The 18,028-nt window shown below is 40.3% G+C and overlaps 1 protein-coding gene across 6 annotated transcripts in view; it reads left to right on the top strand.

Annotated features, from left to right (window-relative positions):
- Positions 1-18,028, top strand: part of rbfox3a (RNA binding fox-1 homolog 3a) — a 286,766-nt gene that overhangs the window by 13,571 nt on the left and 255,167 nt on the right. The window lies entirely within an intron of this gene.

The raw sequence follows: 18,028 nt of genomic DNA, 5'->3' as shown, positions 1-18,028 counted from the left end.
TATTAAACGGAGCGCCACTCGAGACGATACACCAACACCGCCACGACTAAAAGTGTTTTAGTTCCACAAATGTATGTGTGAGTGTGTCAAGGAGGGGGCTTCCCTGGGGAATCTCCGAGATTGTATTTCGGTGCCACTGGGCTCTCAAGTTGGGATTTCCTCTTCCAGACAAGATATAGTGGATGACACTTGGGCATGTTGCGCTTACATCACAAGAGGCGGTGTAGTAAGTGGCAGGAGTGTTTCCTGGGGCCACATGCAGGGAGATGCTTATCTTTTTGACTTAAGAGTGTATTTCTGATTTAGTGAAGCATAGAATCTGAATCGTGTGCTTGAAAATTTAATGAAAATACAAGAAAAGATTTTGACACCATATCTTATATCAGGGGTGGGCAAACTTTTTGATTGGCGGGCCACAATGGGTTCTAAAATTTGACTCAGGCTCCGGACCAGGAGCAGATGGAGGGCGTGTTTTGGGAACCTCACCTCATCGGAGAAAAAAAATACATTTTATTTTTAATGAAAATGAACAAAAGCATTACAACAAAATACGTTAACAAGGTTTATTAGTTATTTTTTTTTTAAGTTTGGCGGGCCGGACTAAAACGTTTAACGGGCCACATGTGGCCTCCTGGCCGTAGTTTGCCCATGCCTGTCTTATATATAGTTTTTATTTTTTTTTATTTTGTTGAGGCCTGGTTGGTCGTGCCAACAGGATTTATTTTTTGTGAAGATGTGAGATTTTTTTTTTTCATAATTTCAAAATTAAAATTCGGTTCAGGTATACAGTATGGTGGAGCTATGTCAAGGTGCAGAATTGGAAGAATATGGTTTGGCCTCTGTCAGCTAGGATAAGGTTCAATCTCACCTGTGACCATAATGAGAACAAATATTTAAATAAAAAATAAAAAATAATGAATAGATGACCTTGTAAGGTTCCAGACTAACATTTTTTTTTAACAAAAACACTGTGGCTCCTAATTAAAAATTTTCAGCGGTGCCGATAGAAAATTTAAGCCACACACTGTAAATCAACTTGCCAAGTAAATGTTTGATAGATATATTATTGGGCCAAGGCCGATTCTGATTATTTGTAGTCAAGGAGGTCGATAACCGAAATTTACAGCCAATATACATCTTTATCGTATAATGTAACAGAAAAGTCTGGAAGCTCCCAGGGTCATCAGCATGTCTTAAAAAGTTAAAGGAAAACTTAAACAACAGCTCCCTATGGTTTTCGACAGGAAATAAAGTTCACCCAAATTTCAAACTAACAAATCTTCCAATTTCACGTAACGTTATCTTTGTTTTAATTTAAAAACAAAAACAAAAGATGCAAGCGTTCCCTGTGTCAGCTGCATCCAAAGTATATAAATATTACCTTGAAGTTGACACCAATTTAAATTGATGTATTGGCCACCAAATTTTTAAAAAAGGCTTATATTGAAAACAATTCCAAATATCGGTGCCAATCATTCATCAACCTTACTGATAATCAGTCCACCCCTAGTAAATAGCCATATTTATTCATTTATTTATTTAGAGCGTGACAGGAAATCCTTCATTAAACTATTTTTGCCTTTTACACAGACCTCAGCAAATGTGGAATGAATCTGATAATTAGATGCATGACAATGACAGAGGCAACATCAAGTGACATATGATACATGCCGGTCGTTATTGCTTTCATCATAACAAGAAAGACTGGTGAGTTTGAAGTTAAATAACTCGCGATATAACCTTTCACTCGATTAAATTTTTAGTTCCCGATTTCGATTTTTCAAACAAAATTAATATTTTCATTTCATAACCAACAGCTATTTTATTTTTAACATCGCCATTTTGTCTTTGCCCAAACAGTAAGTAAAAAATAAAAAAAATTGAATTTTAACAGATAAGTTTTCCCGTTTAACTACATTTTTTTGTTATCAGTGCTTTGTTAGTGACAGAACCGAACTTGAAAATAAAATATAAATAGCATTGACTGTTATCATAAACTTTTTTTTTCCCATTTCATTTTTTCCCATCAATGCATATTTTAAGCTGTTTAAATCGATTTTCGATTAATCGGCACATCCCTCCAAAATATACAATCCTTGCATTCCAGTATAACTTTTACACAGGCATGGCAGAATAATGTTAGCGTTAATTTATCCATCCGTCAGTTTCCAGTCATGTAACGGGTATGTAAAAACATTAATAATATCTAGCTTAATGTTGTTTAGGTACAATATTTTATACTCCCACTTTAGATAGATTGTTGTTGTAAGCCTCTTTGTTTGTCCAATATTGAATGTACAGTGTCATAGTGAAGCTTGTGTGTATTGTCTGAAATGCTGCAGTGACAGAATGTTGTTGTTTTTTTTTTTTCTATACCTGGAGCTTAATCTCTCTTCTACACAACAATGCAAGATGGATGGAGAACTCTTTGAGAGCCGAGAGAAATCAACAGAGACATGTATGGCAAAGTGACAATCCCCTCTGTGAAACCATACGGCGTTGTGTATGTTAGGGGACCAAAATGCACTAGTGCACTCTTTCAGGAAGAACCAAGAGAAGGATTTGCATGTGAACAAGGGCTTTAGGGGATATGCAAGCTGCTAATGTGACTTCAGAGAGATTCTGTTGCGAAAACGTTTGGCGCTTTCAGAAACAGGTGTTCTCCATAACGATTTTTCTTAGCAGCTTTTGCTCACTTTTACTCTCCGGTATAAGCTTGCCCGCTTTGAGCAATTGTTCACGACTGGGCAATTGCCAGAAGAAACACAGTAGCTAGTTCCATGTCCTTAATGTGAAGTTAGGGTTTTTGTCAAGGTGGTTTTACTGAATTACAGAGTTGGCGAAAGTCCCAAACATATATTGCAAGTGACTCGTTGTGGCAACCTCTGATGGCAGAAACTGAAAGTCGTATACAGCACTGTATAATGTTTGATTCTGATTGATTTTGCGCGGGAAGAGATGGTGGCTTTATTCCATTTAGTTGCATTCCACAGAATGTGTACCGTAACTCATTATTAAAATAGCAATATCTTTCCAGAGACTGAGAAGTGGCAGTTGAATAACAAAACCTGATAAAAATTCCATTTCATATTATATGGCAGCCCGTTAGGGCAGCAAATTAACTACCACGCGGATCGTAATATAATAGCAAAAGGTAAATTCCCTAAGTCAAGGAAATGCAGTACAGCAAGGCTCCTCTTCGCCACCAAACTCACGGCATGTATTGACAAAGAGACCTAATTTATGTTCATGTTCATTGGCAGGCTTTTTCCTCTCAGCCTTATTTATGTCGATAGACTGCAGGGGCGACACACTCCTATAAATCTGTTTCTGCTGCAGACCACACACATCAATGCCCCAATGCCTCCCACACCCGCATTTAAGCTTTTCTTTTCCCCTCGCCGTCCATTTTAAGTTATCTCTGTGTTTTATTGACTGTTCAACTGTTCTCGGGCTTCCTGCAGGGCGACACAGACTAATTTTGCCCACATTATGCAACAACATCCAAGCAGCCCCCCTGCCTTACTTTCACGCGCACATTGGAAACATGCTCACTCACAGTGGCTTCTTTTGACGAAGCAGTTACTTGGCAAAAAATGTAAGACTCACCTGTAAAATATTTTAATTGGAAGTGCAAAATAAAGCTCTTTTCAAACACTCCCTCTGCAAGAAAAGGGTGATATGAAACAGGATGACTTTGGGAAATCAATCGGTTGGAAAGTAGTCTAGGAGTAAACATTTATAGCCCTGCATATTGTGGTAATCTGCATTTCAGACTTTTGCCAAGTTGCTACTTGCCAACATGTAAAAGTTTTGACCATCTGTCGATTCTGGATGCATTAAGGTGTAATATTATGGAAAATTGACTTTTTAATTTCTTGTATACAATTGGGTCTCTGAGGTGCCTGCTCATCAAATTTGGACACCAGAGGTTTCTACCAAACAGTGATGGTATGCGATTATAATTCTATTTAGTTAATCTATCGTCTGTTGTTCATTGAACATTTTGTGCGTATTTCCTTTCCTGTACAAAACTTCAACTTGTCCTCATCTTTGTCCTTGTTCTTCATCACTATTTTTGCATAACTCCTCTTTTGTCCTCTCACTCCATCCTTCACAAACCTTAGTACCGTAACCTCCCCCTCTCCCCCCCATCACCCACAGTTCCACACCGATTTGCCTCGCTCGATGACGGGGCATTTGACAGGCCTGCTTGAGGAAGATAGCACGATTGAATGCAAGTCCCCAGGGTGGGAGGACGAGGGTAAAAAAAAAAAAAAAAAGAAGGGTGAAGTGGTATTAGCTGGTGAAGAGGGATTGGCACCAGAAATCAGAAAGATGGTGCGGGTGGGATCATTAGGGAAGGGAAATCCAGGCATGGACCTAAGGGTGAGCTGGGCAAAGTTAACGCAATGGTTTGGAACGAAACAATTAAGGTGACATTCAAGTAAAAAGAATATCATTTAGTGGCTTTTCTCAGCTTTTAAAAAAACCCGCGATGACCTGCGAACGGGGTTGGGGGGGGGGTGAACGTGAGGAAAGGAAATCGCACTAGCTGCTAACTCTTCTCTCTTTGCCAGTGGGACGTGTCACTTCTCTTGTAGTCCGAAATGAGAGGCCTCTATGCCTTGTCAATCAAGTCCCATTGGTCCAGCTGCTAGAAAACTTTGGTGACAGGTTACAACAAGGACCTTGCGCTTCTTGAACCCATAGAGATGAAGAAACTCACCGAACCATTGCACATGCCAGCTAGAAATAAACTAGAAGCAGGACCAAAACCATGCACATCCATCTTATTGTCATTGCTTCTTTTTCCTCATTGTAGCCCCGTGTAGTCCTCCCATATGTACGATGCCTCTTTTTTCTTCATTGTACGTTTTTATTATTATTTTTTTTAACTGTCAGTCATCCACTAGGCCTCCTTACCTTATTCTCCTTTTATTTTTCCTCCTCCCATCCATCAGCTTTCCTCCAATCTTGCCTGGTGCACCTGACAGCCAGGCAGGGGAGAAAAAGAGTCATGTGGAGGATGTGTGTGCGTGTGTGTGTGTGGAGAGGAGGGGTCTTCATATTCTTGTAAAGGGCCTGGGCGTTGACAGCTATGGGAAAGGACAGCTGACCCTTCTTATTGTCAGATAGAGGGAGGGGAAGAGTTGACAGAGCTGGAGGGAAGAAAGACAAGGGAAGGAAGAAGGAGCGGATGAGCTACTATTGGATGCTTATAAAATGTCTAGACAATTTTATAATTTCAATCCATGCCTTCAGCTAATTTTTGTTCTTTGAGAAAGTGGAGATTTCTGTTCCTCGACTTATGACTTGATAAAAATGAGATTCAATTGCTGTGCGTGTTAATTAATTTTTTTCCCTGTATGCCAGACTTCTTTTTCAGCCCAGAAGTTTCAGGACTCGGGCAAGCCCACTTTAGTTTCCAACGTTTTAAATGAAGTTTACCTTTAACACTGTATCACTCTAAGATCGCTTACATTTCTATAATAATTGATGAAAATTCAAAATTACGAATGAAGGTGCTCATCAGTGTTTATTTGAACAAAAATATTTAAAATGAACCAAAGGCCAATCTACATAGCATAGGATAAAATACTTAAGACAGATTTGTCAAATGCTGTTAAATCGGTTGACCAAACCAATTAACACCATTTCCTGTGCGGACAGGCACTAACTTCACAATTGTCACACAAACTCAGGTATGTTAAATAACGTCAACATAAAACACGGATCCTAACAATGTGTTTTCATATGCTACTACGCCTGCGCAAATGTCTATACAAGGAGAGTATACATATGCAGACAAATGAGTCAATGGTTAACATTTTTCTTAATTTTAGTGTCGTCCCTGTGCCATTAGAGAAGCAGCAGTCCCAGCATGCTTTGCTGAGGTTCCAATTAACACCTGACTGTCTTTAAAAGTTATTTTACACAGAGATGGTGCAATATAGTCTCAGCGTCGTTGTCTCTAATCGTCTATTTAATTTACATTTTGGTATCAAATTATTTTGGTGACACTCTTTATAACAAAGAGTGCCACATATAAATGGCTCGCTCGCTGGATGGAATCTGTAATGGCTCTGATGGACTTTTGAAGAAATCAATTTCGAATGTTTTTCTCTTCACTACATTAAATCCGACAGCATTTCCCATTCTGTTACCGAGCTCCTGTCACGAGCAGTCAAGCCAAAGGATTTGCAGTGCGTTGTTGAGCTCCAGACCCCTGTTTTCCAATTAAGACACATTAACATCTTCCCCTCAAACCGCCAAAGGTCCGTTGAAAGAAACCCAGGGGGAAATGTCCCGTACTCGATCAAAATGCTAATCATTTATCGTGCTATCAGTGAAAAAAAAAAAAAAAGAACACTCGTTGCGGGACAAGGATGGCTAAAGGTTGTGTACATTTTTGTGTGGCAAAATCTGTAGCAGTGCTTCACTTAGATCCGAACATTAGGGCTAACATAACATTCCAGTGCCACTTTAGAGTTGGTAAACATTATTTGGCTAACTTAAGACGCCATATCATTGCAGAGGCGCTGCCAGGGTTTTTAGGCCCCATAAAAAGAAATCTTACTTGGCCCCCTCACTGAATGTATGTATGCAGGGCCATAAAGGGCCCCCGGGCAATAATTTTCACATCCCGGATTTAGAGGTTTCACTGCATTTTGAAGGTCGCCTAATGCCAATATAAATATTAGAATGTCACATAAACATACTCACCTCACTGTGCACTGTCCTAGTAAAAACTTTGCTTTAGTAATTAGTAGATTCATTTACTGAGGAAATTAACTCATTTGGGTAAAGAAAGGGATTTTTCTATTCGTGAACTAGTCAACATTTTATGTGAAATGACTGATTTAAAAAAAAAAAAAAAAAAGAAAATTTCTGTGTGAAAGAGTTTGACCCTGTCAGGTCAAGGTTGCTATTAACATCTCTCCGCACAAAAAGATGGAACGGACGCAAAACAGGCTCTGTCAGCCCGCAGAAAGAGCGCGAGTGGTTAAAAAAAAAAAAAATAAATAAATATACGTAGGATTTTTTATTTTTTTTTTCTTGAAGCACACTTGCACACATCCTGCCTGCAACAATTTCAGCAATCTCTTGGTTCACTTGAAGGTCAGAGGCATGTTGCCTAGCTACACTGGAAATGGAAAACGTTAAACTTAGCCAGGGATTTAAGAATTGGCGCTGACATCCACCAGTAATTTCTACTAACTCGAGTCCAACCTTTTGTGGAGACTATTACATTTAATTTGATTTTTGGTGTGGAATCTGCAGAAGAAGGCACAAACAAATCACTAAGGCTTTCATTTCGAGTGAAAAGCGAGCACACTTTAAATGCTGCTTTGGGCAACCGTATTCAAATTTTTTTTTCATTGACGTTTTTTAATAAACGGAGATATTTATTTTTTTAGCTCAATCAAATTTTTATTTTTTTGGGGGTCTGTTAAAAAATATTTTGGCCCATGCACTTCAGCCCAGGTAAGCCTGTTGGTAAAGGCGGGCTTGGTGGTTGAATTAGTACTTTGGGTAATGCTAAATGTTGAGAGTTCAACAGCTCTGAGAAGGTCAATGCACTCACTATCTTTCCACTTTTTTTGGCTCTGCCCCGGCAGAGCTTGGAAGCAGGCTGTGTTGTTTACCTCACGCCGGTCCGGTCCCACATTGTAACATTGCAAATATGCCAGTTCTTCGGCCTAGTAGGACTGCATTTCCTGGGATTCTTAGCAGGAAGTCAATGTAGTCTGCTCGCGGTTAGATGCGGATAAGAATGAGAATGCAAAAAAAAAAAAAAAAAATAGATGTGAATGTCAATGGGAAAGAATTTGTCCCATGGACCGCAATGATATTGTCCCACATTGTATCAATGGAACGCTCAGCTGACTGCGGCATTAGGCCCGTAGGACTACATTTCCCATGATTCTTAGACCCAAACGCAGGAAGTCGTGCTAGTTCCGGTATGACGAAAACATCTAGCCGCCCGCTAGTGATTAAATGCGGATTAGAATGACAATCCGAGCATAGTAAGAGGGAATGTCAATTAAAAATGAACCGAAAAGGCAACATTCTTCCTTAAATTGAACGATGACCCTTGCCACAGTGATGAGTGTTTTTCTGTCTTCTGTTCACATTCATGTCCACTGCACCTTTAACTACCAAAGCACAGAAGATCCATCATAACAGCGCTGATAAATTTACTTGAATAAAATTCAAGCACCTGCTCAGCCAATGTTAGTACAGTTAGTTATATTTTCTTGTCATTTATTTTTCTGGGAGAAAAGTGTATGTGCTCCAATTTCAACTTTAATTTTAGGTCTTCATTGTTTTGCGGTTATGTAAATAATTTCTGGTCACATATTCAGCTAAAAGGGACTGAGATGATCTTTTGCTTCATACGAGATATGCACACATTTGTTTTTCATGTCTTAAATCCTGTTAGATTAGATTGGGGGATTAAGAAACCAAAGATGCCTCAAAGCGAACGCAAAGGCAATATGGGCCCGTCTTCTTCTAATCCACGCTCATACACACATGTACCGGGCGTTTATCAGTTTATGAGTTGTGACACTAACGTTGTCTCTTTTTTTCCCCTCCTGATTCATAATACAAAAACAAGTTCAGTCATTTATATTTTTGTCCGATCCAATACTTTTGCTAACTAATGATGTTGTTCCGAGAGAGAGAAGGAGAGAGAATGCAAATTAACAATGCATCCCCTTGTAATTGGGCAATCAATAAATGGCAAGTTGTGTTTGGTTTGATTTCCACTCATGAGTCATGAGTTTGAAGAGGAGCCAGTGGTATTACACTGAGGCGTCATTCCCCTCTTCGCACGCCATCCCTCAGCTACTGAGGTGGGAAGAAAATATCATGGCGGAATACTTATGTTTCATGGAGTGTTGATTTCTCGATCCAATTTAGTGCCATCCAGTCTGCTTTAGATAACTGATAGCTGTGGTTTGCAACGTTTTTTTTTCCCCAATTATGTTCCTCCTGTGAAATATGTTTTCAACCAAGTCCCCCCTAATCAGCGCAATGCATTTTTGGATGGTGAAAAAAAGGGTGTTGTGACATCACTGGCTACGTTTACATGGACAAAATTTCTTTCATCCTATCGGAGTTCGGATTAAAATTATGATCGGATGCACTGTTTTCATGGACTCTAAAAATATTGTAGTGCATTTTGCGTATTCTTTCATCACAATTTCGATCCTGACAAATTATTTTGACATGCACAGATTGACCAAATATACCGGAAATAGTAGTAGAAGAAGTTGTAGCAATTTCAGCGTTAATAAAACATTGCACCAACTATTTCTACTTTAAACATTAGCATTATACACTTGTGAAAACGATGCACCTCAATATTTTTATTGATGTCTTGTTTTTGTATTCTGCACTTTATTGTATTTAATGTGATGAATTTTTAGACTTTACCCTTAATTTGGTCATATTTTAATTGAGGAATTAAGAAGCCAAATCTAACAAACTGGCTCCTGCAAAAGAGCCGTACTCCCCCCCCCCCTCTACAAGAAAGTACTGACAAAGTGCATACAATAAAACAATATGGTGGGAATACTAAAAAAACCCATTATTCTGTAGCCTAGCAAATATGCATAAAATATGCAGCCGTGTGCATAATGCAGAAGTACCCATCTGGGAGGCCTTGACCTTCATTGACTCCCTGCCTCTCCTCCGTGTGGCCTTGAGTGGCAGCTTGACCTTAGCCTCATCTCAAGACTGCTCGCCCCACCCAACTCGATCCCCAGCACTCGATTTTTGGGGTCCCCTTCACCTGCGGACCTGATCTCTCATTCTGGTGAGAGGTTAGGGGTGAGATGTCAAGTTGCTGCTTGCTTTGTGGGCCACCAGAATTAGGTGTGTGACAATTGGCACTCACTTTGTAATATGCAATACTGCCCTCTATAGGACATCTGGAGGGTTGTTCGACTTTTGCAGTTTTACACTCTGGAGCGGTGGTGTCAAACGAATTTTTTGTGGACGGGCCACATTGAAGTTCTGGTTTCCCTCATAGGTCCGTTATGACTGTGGCTCATATAAATATTATGATCACCTTACGTTATCACGTGCACACAACAAATTGATGGAATGCAAGTCAGCAATTGTTTGTTCAACAATTTTTAAATGTATTTTAAAGGTTAAGGATTGGTTACAAATAAATGGCAATATATTATTTCTCAATGTTGTTAAATGCGAAGAAAATGTGCTACGAACGGGAAGTTGACACACAGGATTTGCCCTTCGCGGGCCACATAAAATGAGTTTGCTTGGCCAGATCTGGTTCCCGGGCCTTGAGTTTGACACCTGTGCTCTAGAGTGTCACGTTTTGCTTTGTATTTTCCAAAGTATTAACTCATAACGATTGAGGGGCTATGCCCTCAAGTCTCATTCCCACCCAACACTTTGAGTTGACCCTACTTGATATCCCGCTTGGTGTTTGGATGGCACCTGCGAAGTGATAGTAATCTCATCGACAGTTGACGGTAATTGCAGGTGTTTTAATGTCCTCCATTACGCGCCGCTACCGCAGGAGCACTAGCGTTTAATATCCCGGCTGGCAAGAGAGCATGACATGAAATTAAAGCTGAACTCGGGTCAGCTGTGTGAGATGAGATTTAAAGACCCAATCAATTTCAGGTAGATGACAGGATCGGGTTGTATTAACACTGAATTCAGGAAATCGGATCCTTAAGGAAATCAAAGAGCCGAGAATTGGGATGTGCACACGAAAAGTTCTTCATGTAACTTGTGTTAAGACCTCCATGAAGTGTTTTAATTTATGAAAAAAACACAGTATTTCTACTTTAAATGTAAATTGGTTGCGTCAATTTTCTACTTTGAATCCGTTGAGATTTGGACAAACTCTCTGGCTATTTGTTCGTCGGAACAACCTGGAGAGTTAAACTACTTCTAGGAGAGGACAACTTTCAGGTTGGTAAAGAAGCCGAGTATTCAAGTCTCATCCTCCGCGCTCAGCAGCAGACGTATGTTTGCTGCTTGGATTTCGAGCAATCAAAGTTGTGATTTTCTGGCTGTGCACCCCCCATGACTCCTACCCAGGCATCCTTCATATCTCCATGTGGAGCTGTGAAATCTATTTAGAGCGTTTAGAGCAGCTACAGGTCCCCGACACGCTGCCTGAAGCCTCGGGGCACACGCAACCATATTAATATCCACACAGTGGAGATTTGGCATTTGGGTATTCTACATGACAAAGTGCCTTTGATACATGTTAGTTCCAGCAAGAAATGAAGAACAAAGTTGAAGTCAAAATCCCTGCCAACAACATTTGGGATGAAAAAAGTCTCATTGCAATGTTTTGTTGTGGTTGCTGGCCATTTCTTTTTTTTTTTTAAACAAACCTCTACTGGTTTGTCTCCACACCTTGTTCAACTATGTTAACAATTCAAATGTCTCCCTTGTTGCTTTATCTTCAGTCCTACTTCCCCTTTGGGTTGGTAGCTCTCTGGAGTTTTGTAAATTTTCACTGCTTTTTCAGGGGAATTTTCCCTGTCGCCAGTGTTTGGCAGCCCGACCTGGATTTTCTTTTCTTTTTTTCTCACCGTGAGTAGAGTGCAAGGATGCTTTCTTGCTTTCTAAAGGTTGGGTTAGGGTGAAGTTTGGCATGATAAAATATTTTCAAACCAGTGTCTCTATTACTTTTTGGGTTAATTTAATTATCGTTATATTAATTATACATAGCATTTCATTTTCATTTTTGGCTTGCATTTAATTCATTCAACAGCATGATGTAGCCGTGGTTAGCATTTCAGGTGCATGTATGTTTTGGAAACATTATCCTGTCTGAATGATCTACAAAATAAATCTGACTGACGGAGAGTTGAGTCAGCTGGAGTAGTTTGCAGTCTCTGAGCAGTAGGCTAAAATACCTGACAACAGGTGTGTGTGTGTCTGAGTACTGGCGTGGGTAGTTTTCTTTGGGTGGGAGGCAAGGGTATCTCAGGGGGTCTGCAAAGCAAAAATATTTTTGGGAAAAAAAAAAAAAAGTACTCCAAAGTCAATCTGGCCAGGAAACTGGTGTGGTCAAAGCATATTGCAGGGGGGGGGCAGTGCAGCTGAAAGTTATAAAAAATATTTAATTGCTGTGATTTCCTCAAAAAGATTGTGCAACAAAATATTAAGTTCTGATATACCTCACACCCCTACCATTCTTAATAAAGTAATCCAGGAAATTTGTTCTGGTCTTGTCGGATTTTTGGCACCAGCCAGTCAAACAGGTGCAAATCATCACGAGAGATGATTTTAGTCATGTTTTGAGCTCGACATTGTTTGTATCCAAGCGACCAGAGCATGTCATCTTTTCCAAGGTAATGCCTGGCGGTGTGCTCACGAGAGGAGGGATGACGATGCATTGTTTGGTATTTTCTTCTGCGTAACAGTGACGCTACAAGTCAAGGAAATAAAGCTTATTTTCAAACAGATGAAATGAGCGATCCCAAGACAGCACTGAGATTATTATGTTTATTCTTTTGCCTCTTTTATCGGCTTGCTTATTAGCAAGTCGTGATTTTGCAACAAGGAGTGGTTTTAAACCAAAAACTACGCTAAAGCTATGCATTTCTACTGTTTTCATTTCCTTTTGGTGTCACTGGGGAAGAGGCGTCAGGAAATATTGTGTAAGAGTGTATGGGATGGCCACCAAATGACTGCGTGTTTAATGACAAGTATTTTTGTCTTATATTCTAGGTTTTATTGAGCAACGCTTCTATTGTGTTTGTATGAATGAAAGAACTGCAATTCCATAAAGGGGAAGTCGACCCAAAATTTTTCTTTTCAAGATTATGTTCTATGTTCTATGGCTTAGCTTCAGAAAACATGTGAGCCATGATTGGTCGTTATCTGAGGCTTGAGCAGTGATTTGTCATTACCTAAGCGCTGAGCAACTGTGATGTGGCTTTCAGTCAACAGGAGTGACAAAATGGCCGCCCCCTGAGGTGGCTAAAACTTGTGTATTTTGCTACTTAACTCATTTGATTGATTCCACAAACGTAATATTAATCAGAATGCCTTGTTTAGACTACTGAAGTGAATTTTGGAGGGTTTGACTTCCCCTTTAAGTATTCATAATTGTCTTTTTCGTTTGGCTGTTCTGCTAGTAGCCTAAGCAAAGCATTTAACCGAAACACAAAATGGTCCCTCTCTTGCCCCTCCGGCTTTGGCTACAAGCTCCAGCTGTCTCTTACAAGAAACGCAGTAAGCAAATCATCACAACTTTTTTTTTTTTTTTTTTTTTTTTTCATGCCCCACTTGCGAGCAGCACGGCTTGTTCTAAATGCAATAACAAACCCGGTGTCCATCTGGCTACATGCTAATGACCGCTGCAGGCCATTAGAGCAGCCTGTGATACACTACAATATACACTGTACATACATTTGACACCGGGTTGTAACAGGTTATTTGTGTCAGGTTGTTAAATATCTGAGTCAAGTAAGAAGTCATGAAAAAAAATACACAACTTATCGAAATTGCTACCTATGACACAATCGAGAAGAACCCGCACACAGATTGTTTGCATGATTACGTCATTTTTAATGGTGAGCAAGAGAACCTTCCTGTCTGTTCAGGAATGAGGATGTAATATCAGTGTGGATGCAATGACAAAACAAACAATCATGAATAAATTCCCTTCTCACTTAACCATACCACCACAAAACAATGACTAGCCAATCAAAGTGAAGCATAGAACAGTAATCCATTACACATTTTGCCAGCGTTGGACTGTTCAAATCAAGGATACATTTTCTGATATTGCTTAAACTAATTATGCTAATGGTGCTAATTAGGCTAAAAACACTCGGCACGGCGTTGGTTTTTAATGTCAATTCTGTGGCGTATCCGATCTCAGACGGAAAAGGACTCTTGTACGTCACCTGTCCAACAGAGGTCCGACTCCACAAGTTGCTCAGTTATGTGTAACCACACCAAAGCACCTGAATGCTAAATATATTGTCCTATATCAGCATCCCAAAAAAAACTACCTTCCTGGAGAGATCCTGAAAAAGAAAAGTAGCTCAACGCCTGTCTGCCAGAATGGAGAAAGTTAGATTGTAACAAGTTTGCCTAACAGGAAAAGGCCATTTGTGGTTACCCTTTGCTTTCCACTTTGAAAAATAATGAGCACATTTAAATTGCATGGAATTCTGTCCAGACATGTCCGCGGAAGACAGTTGTTTTGTTTAGCGAAAAAAAAAAAAACATGCTCTGATTTGCCCTATGAGCACTGTGTAAAAATGCGTGCTATTGCGAAAGTTACAGTATGGCGGCAGTCACCATTAGCATAAAGTACTGCGTGTGTTCTGAAGGCTGCAGTTGGCCTCACGTCTCCTCGCAAGTGTTGCAAGTATAAAAACGAGAGAAAATAATGCTGTTTGAGACGGCACTGCGTCGCCGTCTGGATTCTTGCATTGTCATTTTGAACTAGTTCAGCATCTCCCCGTGCAGCTCTGCAATGCATCCAGGGGACTGACGCCCTGGCATCATCTTGACTTTTAATGAGCACATTTAGCACTAAATAATAGAAATATGAAAACAAATGCATCTGAAATCTCTGTCTATTGCACCACCTAACTGGGTGTTAGTGCTAATTAGTTTTGCGCTTATTGCAGCTAATGAGTGATGTTTCTGGAAAATCATATTACATGAACAGAGGAAGACTTCAAAGTAGCCGGTATTAACACACGCTCTTTCATTTAAATTTTTTTAAGTTGATGGGCCCCAATGGCTTTTGTGTTGAAAATTAAGAGCACATTATATTTATGACAAACCTGTCTTAAATCAGCTTATAACATGTGACAGGTAGCAAGATTACTCTTAGAACAAATTGCTAACCAATCTAGTTTTAAGTTGAGTAGCAGCCGAATAAAGCCCCTGAAATATTTAGCGCGCATACCTTTGTTTCTTCTCACGCGTGTTGCGTACAAGCCGTCAAGATGACAAGCTAACCTTGTGCATATGTGTGTTGTTTGTAGCAAGGTTAAACCTGACTGAGCACCCTTGAGCTCAGTGCCAGCGAAGAGGCAGCAAGCTAATAACTTCAATTATCTCAGGACTCGCCTGCAGGCCACTGCTGATAGGTGGATGACGTTGCTTTATCTGCGTTTTGTATAGACTCGGGGCGTGCAAGCAGCTAAAGCCGAACATCTGGCATCAGTGGATACACATTTGTGATCGCCTTTACTTACAGCGTGCACACGCACAGTACACTTGGGAAGACGTATTGAGTTTCTTCAGAATAATGCTTTCATGAAGCTGCAGTGTGGTGTCGACCACTTACATTAGTTTTCATTTATTGTGTTTTGAGTTGGATTTACACAAATGACTGCCAATTAATAATCATGACATTTGAAACCATTTTGACGACAGAACACCTTTATTAATAACGATGTTTATTTGTAAAGACCAAGTATTTTAGACACTATTGCAATTCAATTTTCAGAGCTATTGCAGTAGGGTTGGCGGATGACAAATTTTAAAAAAGGGTAACAAAAGCCAAAGGTTGATTTTAGGCCGGCCCACGAATCGGCCCTCGTGCGTGTGATGAACCTACTCGTAAAATGGACAAAAATTTCCTCGGTCAAACGCGCCACTATCAACTGTGTATGAAGAGACGAGAGACAGCTGTGTGCCTTCAAGCGTGCCTGTATTTCCTTATTCTGACATCACGTGACCCGCGCCTCCCAACTGTTACTGGGGCATACCATTACTAGAGGGGTATTGAGGGGAATACCACAATCCCGATAACACCAATTGTACGTACTTAGTTGCATTGGGCATGTTTGTGAAGAGGAAGAAAGGCGGAGGAGACAAAGATGACCATAATAAGCCTGTAATAAGACCATCAAATTTGAATAGTAAATTAGCCAACTAATGATGTTTGGATAAACCTCTGCTGTTAGCGGCGGCGTCATGCATGGCCGGAGGGCGGGGGACACACCGGTAAAAAACTGTCCAGTTCCCAACCCTGTCAATTTTTATCAAAGGATTAGATGATAAAAATAAGAGAATAAAATATACGTTACGCTAAGTGACTCCCGTTCAAAGCACGAGCTGTAATTCTCCCTCTGCCCATCTTTCACAGCACCTTCATTAAAAAATTGAAAGGTGCATTAAATTTCCATTGCTTCCGCTGGGAAATATTCAAAATTTCAACGATATTGGGAGTTGATCAACGGAGTGTGTTCCAGTTCCACTATATGCAGCGATGGAAGCGTCAGTTCAATATCCGTCTCTTCATAATTCACTTAGGTATGCAAGTGTATCACTCCATTTTTGGACGCACTTTGGAACACACTTAATATGCGACGTTGAATAATTTTGAAAAGGGATATCGTGTAAAACAATGCCTTAGGTCGAGAAATTTGCATGAGTGGTAATGAAGCTAAAGGGACAAACAAACGTGCTGTGGGAGAGGGTGAAAAATAAATTGTTTTGGGGTATGCAGTACAAGCGACACAGTCGGGGAGAATTTTTGGGAGCGAAAAACATGATGTTTTGCTTCCTTACTCTTGGCGATACAGCGACCGCTGCGTGCCAAAATCAAGGCTTTGTACTTAAAAAGCAGAGAACCACTTGGAGAGGGAGAAAGAGAATTAAAGCCGGCGAAACAAAGTGCATGCATCAGAAAAGTGTAACAACATGAGGCAGGCGACAAGGCACCCCAGAAAACCAATCCGCAGGGTTTTGAAGACGCGGGGGAAAAGGTGAAGGAGAACAAAGTTGGATATGGAGGTGGAAGCATGGCAGACGGGACGTATCAGACGGAAAGAACGATGGGATGGGAGCGAACGAGGACTCAAAGGGGCACGCGGAGGACAGCAAATAGAGGTCGAAGACTCTTGCTTTCACTTTCATTTCCCCCCTCTTTTGCCTCTAATCTCCTCACCTCCTCCTCCCATCATCTCCACTTCTCCTTGCATGAAATCGCTCTGCATACCCAAAGTCAGACTGCTGTCCCATCAGCAGGATTGGTAATAGCGGCGACCGCCATTCTAATGTTTAATTCATTGGTGTGTCGAGGACAACAGGAAACAAAAGAAAAGTAGAAGTGGGAGTGAGGCGAGAAAATACCCTTTCTTTCTTTTGTGGCTTTTGTTTTTTTTGAGCCAAGGGTACATAAAATGCCAGGGTAGGAGGAAAGGGGAAACAACAAGGGTTCAAATACATAGAGCAACCCCATAAATCATAAAAAAACCCAAAAAAAAACAGCAGGATTAGGGCAAGTCCGAAAAGGCGTATGGGTTGCATCAGTCACTAGTTAGCTATTATTTCATCCTTACACACTGAAGACACTTGCGTGCAAAGGTTTAATTAAAAAATAAAATGTTATTATATACCTTTAGGAGGGGTCCTCAATCCTGTTCCTCGAGGGCCGGTGTCCTGCCTGTTTTTCAGCGCTTCCTGCTGCAACACACCTGATTCAAATGATCAGATAATCAGCAAGGTTTGCAGAAGCTTGATAATGATCCTAATCTTTTGAATCAGGTGTGTTGCAACGGGGAGAGATGGAAGTCAGGCAGGAGAGCAGAGCTCAAGGAACAGGTTTGAAGACCTCTGGCCTCTAGTATATTGCCTATTGTTCACAATGGCGGCGGTCACTGAGACTCAGGTGAAATTTTTTTTGTACATTTTGACAAATAGCCATTCACTCCCAGATTCACACTTTAGGTGATTTAGGCTAAATTCAATTTTTTTTAATTCTATTAATTTAATCATTTATTTTTAGCTATCTTCATTTATTGAATGATTGATTGATTCAATGAAAATTCCGGAATTGACATACCAGTAATTGTAACATTGCGCCACAAGTAATTTTTTTTAACTTTGCATGTTCATGATTAACACACCTCCCTCCATTTCGGCAGAATTAAATTTTCCATGCTTTTGTCGCAGTTAGATATATTCCCGCTGATATTTTCCATATGCTTTGCTCTTGAATGGTGTTTATCAACGCATATTGTGCAGAGCAGGATTCATTTGTGGT

Source organism: Idiotropiscis lumnitzeri, chromosome 20 (genome assembly GCF_059441095.1).
Source record: "Idiotropiscis lumnitzeri isolate Australia: NSW breed Sydney's pygmy pipehorse chromosome 20, RoL_Ilum_1.0, whole genome shotgun sequence".
Classification (NCBI taxonomy): domain Eukaryota; kingdom Metazoa; phylum Chordata; class Actinopteri; order Syngnathiformes; family Syngnathidae; genus Idiotropiscis; species Idiotropiscis lumnitzeri.
This window is presented reverse-complemented; position numbering and strand designations above follow the sequence as displayed.